This window comes from Vipera berus (genome assembly GCF_964194415.1).
Source record: "Vipera berus genome assembly, chromosome: 2".
Taxonomy (NCBI): domain Eukaryota; kingdom Metazoa; phylum Chordata; class Lepidosauria; order Squamata; family Viperidae; genus Vipera; species Vipera berus.
Window position 1 is genome coordinate 278,238,039 of NC_138203.1, and position 6,312 is coordinate 278,244,350.

The 6,312-nt window shown below is 49.4% G+C and overlaps 1 protein-coding gene across 2 annotated transcripts in view; it reads left to right on the plus strand.

Moving 5' to 3' along the window:
* The first annotated feature begins 5,571 nt into the window (after positions 1 to 5,571).
* The window catches only part of LOC308664164 (uncharacterized protein), a 35,801-nt gene continuing 35,060 nt past the window's right edge, over positions 5,572 to 6,312 (plus strand). For both annotated transcript variants that reach the window (XM_081321183.1, XM_081321184.1), the window contains exon 1: positions 5,572 to 5,835. The gene's annotated coding sequence lies outside the window, so the exon portion shown is untranslated. The remainder of the gene's footprint in view (positions 5,836 to 6,312) is intronic.

A 6,312-nucleotide genomic window follows, 5' to 3' on the forward strand; every position in this document is an offset into this window, starting at 1 on the left:
TGCGCGCTACCGCCCCTAGTGGTTCTCTCCTGTTTGACCGCTCTTCTCCTTATTAAATCTGTAGGGAAGCTGATGGTGGAAGTTTAGGGAGGATAGAAAACTTGGCTTCGGGCTCTTGGCTTGGGTTCAGGCCGTGATAATAGAGCAGCGCTTTCCGAAACTTGGCAACTTTAAATTCAACTCCCAGAATTCCCCTGTCGGCATTACAAGTGCCCAAAGTGTTATTGTGTGTATGTGTGTGTGCAGCTGTCGGGACCCACCCCAAACCACGTCTTAGGAAGGCAAAACTCTTGGAGCCAAATCTTAGTCCAAAAGAAATCTTTACTATGACATGCTTGGTTGTAGGAATACAAGACAGGACTTAATATTGTCCTAGTATAGGTGGTACCTTGCTCGATAGTAGTAACTGTGAGAGGGATCTCGGAGTCCTAGTGGACAATCACCTAAATCTGAGCCAGCCGTGTGCTGCAGCTGCCAAAAAAGCCAACACAGTGCTAGGCTGCATTAACAGAGGGATAGAATCAAGATCACGTGAAGTACTAATACCACTTTACAATGCCTTGGTAAGGCCACACCTGGAATACTGCATCCAGTTTTGGTCACCATGATGTAAAAAAGATGTCGAGACTCTAGAAAGAGTACAGAGAAGAGCAACAAAGATGATCGGGGGACTGGAGGTTAAAACATATAAGGAACGGTTACTGAAATTGGGTATGTCTAGTTCAGGGGTCGGCAACCTAAAAAAGGAAAAGAGCCACCGGGAACCGGTTCCATCACAAATTAAAAAAACTGGGAGCCGCGTGTGTGTGTCCATGCACGCGCATGCGCAAAAAATGTTTTGCGCATGCGCAAAAAGGTTTTTTGCGCATGCGCGGACGCACGCGGTTGCCATTTTTTAAAAAAGTGAGATGGAACCGGTTCCCGGTTGCCCGACGGCGACGGCCCGTCTGCAAAGCTGCCGCTTTCGGCAGCTTTGCAGACGGGCCGCGGCAGCTTCCTCAAAGAGCGGCACCGCTGCCTGTTCGCCCGGAGGTACGCGCGCACCTCTCCAAAGGTTTGGGGAGGTGCGCGCGCAGCTCCGCCCATTCGGGGAGGTGCGCGCGCATCTCTCGGAACGGGCCGCGGCATTGCTCTTTGAGGAAGCTGCCGTGGCCCATCTGCAAAGCTGCCGCTTTCGGCAGCTTTGCAGACGGGCCGCGGCAGCTTCCTCAAAGAGCGGCACCGCTGCCCGTTCGCCCGGAGGTACGCGCGCACCTCTCCAAAGGTTTGGGGAGATGCGCGCGCAGCTCCGCCCATTCAGGGAGGTGCGCGCGCACCTCTCCAAACGGGCGGTGCCACTCTCCATTTGGAGAGGTGCGCGCGCACCACTGCCCGTTCGAAGAGGTGCGCGCGCACCGGGCGGCTGGGAGCCGCAGAAGACAGCTCAAAGAGCCGCATGCGGCTCCGGAGCCGCGGGTTGCTGACCCGTGGTCTAGTTTATTGAAAAGAAGGACTAGGGAAGACATGATAGCAATGTTCCAGTATCTCAATATCTTGCCACAAAGAAGAGGGAGCCAAGCTATTCTCCAAAGCACCTGAAAGCAGGACAAGAAGCAATGGATGGAAACTAATCAAGGAGAGAAGCAACCTAGAACTAAGGAGAAACTTCTTGACAGAACAATTAATCAGTGGAACAACCTGCCTCCAGAAGTGGTGAATGCTCCAACACTGGAAGTTTTTAAGAAGAGACTGGACAGCCATTTGTCTGAAATGGTATAGGGTTTCCTGCCTTAGCAGGGGGTTGGACTAGATGACCTCCAAGGTCCCTTCCAACCTATTATTGTTATTGTTATTGTTATTGTTATGACCTGGATGACTGAGAATCTCCATAGACATTTTTTTAAAAAATGTTTCGCTTCTCATCCAAGAAGCTTCTTCAGTTGGATGAGAAGCAAAACGTTTTCAAAGAAAACACCAAGAAAGTCCAGTTGTCTTTTGGGAAAAGCACCTTTGGGACAACCAGGACCTGGATGATTTCAGAGTGATGCAGTGGTGAAGGAAAAGGATTAGGCCTAGCGTCATGCCTCCCCTCACCCTTGGGAGCTCCCCAAGTAATTGTGAGTCAGCTCTTTTCTCTCAACCAAACTCAAATAGAGTTGTTATGGTGGGATTGGAGAAGGGGATGCTATAGGCTGGCACACCAATTTTCATAAATATCTAAAGGTAAAGGTAAAGGTTCCCCCGCACGTGCGTGCTAGTCGTTTCCAACTCTAGGGGCCGGTGCTCATCTCCGTTTCAAAGCCGAAGAGCCAGCGCTCATCCGAGGATGTCTCTGTGGTCATGTGGCCGGCATGACTAGACGCCAAAGGCGCACGGAACGCTGTTACCTTCCCACCATAGTGGTCCCTATTTTTCTACTTGCATTTTTACGTGCTTTCGAACTGCTAGGTTGGCAGAAGCTAGGACGAGTAGCAGGCGCTCACTCTGCTACGCGGCACTCGGGATTCGACCCGCCAAACTGCCGACCTTCTGATCGACAAGCTCAGCGTCCTAACCCACTGAGCCACCGCGTCCCTCATAAATATCTACAACGCCTCAAATTCCTGAGAGAGAAAAAAATAGACGAATGTTTATTCAAATAACAAATAGAATTTATTGTGAGCTACCCGGTTCCTTAAGATGGGTGGTCAGATGTATCTTTTAAATAAAATAAAATCTAACAAGTAAAAACTGCAAGAGAACTACTTAAGAAGAGTCCCACGATGTGCCAACTTGAAGGCCCATAATCAAACAACAATCCATCTAAAACAGTGTTTTGTTTTTTCTCTGGGGAGAAAAAAGAATCCCAGAAGACCTTTGGTTTGTGTTATATTGATCAATATTTACTGCACTAAAAAATAAAATTGATGGGTTCACTTGGCTACTGCTTCTCACGATTGTTTGGTGGGATTCTAATATTGTAAGGTTTTTCGACGTAGACTGGCAAATAATTTTGATTTTGTAAACCTTTGAGAGAATCTTGGGGGACCCACAGATCACATTTTGAGAAACACTGATCTAAAATATTGTCCAAGGATGTACAACATGACTGGTTCAAACACGGTGGCTGGTTTAAGCAAGGACTGCAGAAAAGGACCATTGGCTGACTTCACTGAATGGACTCCATGAAAAGCAGGCTGGCAGCATTTTGTCTTGGCCCAGGCTGTAATCCTGGTTTGTCTCTTTCAGGCCACCTGACTGCCAGTACTGTTGGTTGCCAGGCTGGGTTGCCCATGAACACAAGTCAAACTAGTGAAAAAACTCAAAGAAATTAATGCTATTACAGCTAGTCCTCCACTTACGACCTCAACTGAGCCCCAAATTTCTGTTGTTAAGTGAAACATTTGTTGGGTTTTGCTCCATTTTATCACCATTCTTGCCCCCGTTGTTAAGTGAGTCACTGCCGCTGTTAAGTTAGTAAAACAACTGATAAGGGAATCTGGTTTTCCCCTTGACTTTGCTTGCCAGAAGGTCGCAAAAGGGGAATCGCATGACACACACCCCCTCCCAGGGCGCAGCTACCGTCATAAATATGAGTCAGTTGCGCAAGTGTCTGAATTTTGATCACGTGATCGTGAGGATATTGCAACGGTCATGAGTGCGAAAAACTCACGACATAAGTCACTTTTTTAGTGCCATTGTAACTTTAAGCGGTCAGTAAATGAACTGTTGGACTACCTGTACTAAAACAGGGCTTTTCAACCAGTGGTACGGGTACCACCTGTGGTACATTGGCACCTGGCAGGTGATACGCGACCATCCTAGAAAAGTGGTAGCAGGGGAGGGGAATGAGCTGAACCGGTGGCAGCACCGCACAAGCCTGAGCGAGAGACGGCTGGAGCTGCAGGGCTGTCGGGGCTCAGGGGAAGTGCCAGGATCAGCGCCAGGCTCCAGCTGGAGCTCAGCGCTGGTCCCGGTGCTTCTGCTGAGCCCAGAAGAAGCTCCGATCAGCTGGAATGTTGCAGCATCTCCAGGGTCTTGTGATTTAGATTCAGATGCTTGGCAACTGATTCATATTTATGACGGTCAGTGTCCCAGAGTCATGTGAAGTGACCAAACCCTACTGGAACCACCCAGCAGATGGGGGGGGGAATAAAAACCAAACAACCCCCCCACCCCACCCCCGCTACTAATCCTCAACAGAAATGCTCCCAACAATGAAAACCTCGGACAGGAGGAAGAGCGCCGCTGGGCAGGCGGGCAGGTGTCTTGCTCGGCTGTGGCTTGGGGGGGCACTTTTTTCAGTGCCATTGTAACTTCGAACAGTCACTAAGCGAACAGTTGTAAGTCGAAGATTACACTTTTTTCCTTTTTTTTTTTTTGGTCATCACGTTTTTGACACCTTGCTAGGCGACTGGTGGTACTCGGATGCTGCCATATCCTAAAAGTGGTACAATGGGTGAAAAGGTTGAAAAGCCCTGGTCTATGCGGCTAATCAAATCCTTTGGCCACCTAATGAGAAGGAAGGACTCACTGGAGAAGAGCCTAATGCTGGGAAAGGTGGAGGGCAAGAGAAGAAGGGGACGACAGAGAATGAGGTGGCTGGATGGAGTCACTGAAGCAGCAGGCGTGAGCCTAAAGGGACTCCAGAAGATGGTAGACGACAGGAAGGCCTGGAGGAACATTGTCCATAGGGGTCGCGATGGGTCGGACACGACTTCGCAGCTAACAACAACAACAATGTAAAAAAGATGTCGAGAAGAGAAGAGCAACAAAGATGATTAGGGGGCTGGAGGCTAAAACATATAGGGAACGGTTGCTGGAATTGGGTATGTGTAGTTTAAAGAAGAGAAGGGCGAGGGGTGACATGATAGCAGTGCTCCAATATCTCAGGGGCTGCCACAAAGAAGAGGGAGTCAAGCTATTCTCCAAAGCACCCGAAGGCAGGACAAGAAGCAATGGATGGAAACTAGTCAAGGAGAGAAGCAACCTAGAACTAAGGAGAAACTTCCTGACAGTTAGAACAATTAACTAGTGCAAGGGTAGGCAACCTCGGCTCTTTTATGACTCATGGACTTCAACTCCCAGAATTCCTAAGCCAGCCAAGCTGGCTCAGGAATTCTGGGAGTTGAAGTCCATGAGTCATAAAAGAGCCGAGGTTGCCTACCCCCTGCCTCCAGAAGTGGTGAATGCTCCACTGGAAGTTTTTAAGAAGAGACTGGACAGCCATTTGTATGAAATGGTATAGGGTTTCCTGCTTTAGCAGGGGGTTGGACTAAATGACCTCCAAGGTCCCTTCCAACTTATTATTATTATTATTATTAACAACAATGCGGCTAAACCAGGGGCCTTCAAACTTGGCCCTTTTATGACTTGTGGACTTCAACTCCCAGAATTCCTCAGCCAGGCACGCCTGGCTGAGGAATTCTGGGAGTTGAAGTCCACAAGTCATAAAAGGGCCAAGTTTGAAGGCCCCCTGGGCTAAACGCTCCGCCACGTTTCCCAGCAATTTTCGGGCTACAGGGAGGTATGGAAGAGTCAAAACGATCGAGTTGGCTTCCTAGACCTGCCCACAAAGACAATTCTTGCTCAACCTGATCTTAAGAGGCATAAGCGTCTTTTTTTCCACCCCTTTTTTTTTAGTCGGTCGTCCTCGGTGGGTCCCTGGGAATCCGGGAGGGGAGAGAGTCGCTCGGGAGCGAGAGCCTTGGAAATGGCTGGGTGGCGTCCTGCAAAAAGCGAAGGGCTGAGCCCGCTGCGCCGCCACTACGAGTCAGGTAGATTTCTTCTATCCAAGGAGGCTTTCTTCGTCTTCACACGGTCCAACAGGCATTAATAGGTTTTTACCGTCTGCGAAGCGACGCGTGTGTTTTTAAGGTAAGGTAATCTGGAGTCGATTGCTGTGAATGACACACACCGGTCCTGTTTCGAGGCTTGGCGCTTTGGATTTCTGATTGTTTTAGGGCTATTTTCTCACCTGGATTCCTCGGTGCCTTCAAGTTAAGGAATGGCTGAGCTTCTTAATGCACTGGAAAACTTTTTTAAAAAAAAAAAATTCAGGGAGATTCAGAGATGTATCTGCCTTGAAAGTTAGACCAGGGGTTCCCAATCCCGGGTACCGGGAGTTGGGTCAGTTAGGAAGCGGGCCGTGCAGCTGGAGGCATGCAGCGAGTCTGCAGGGGTCGTGGGGAGGGGCAGAGTGGCAAGGGCTATGTGCAAAGGTTCCCCAGCGGCTGTGCTTGCAACCTCTGAGCTCCGCGTCCTTCCTCCTGTTCCTCTTCCTGCTTCTTGTGCTATCTCTTCTTCTGCCTCTTCCTCCTCCTCCTCCTCCTCTTCCTGCTTCTTTTTCCTCCT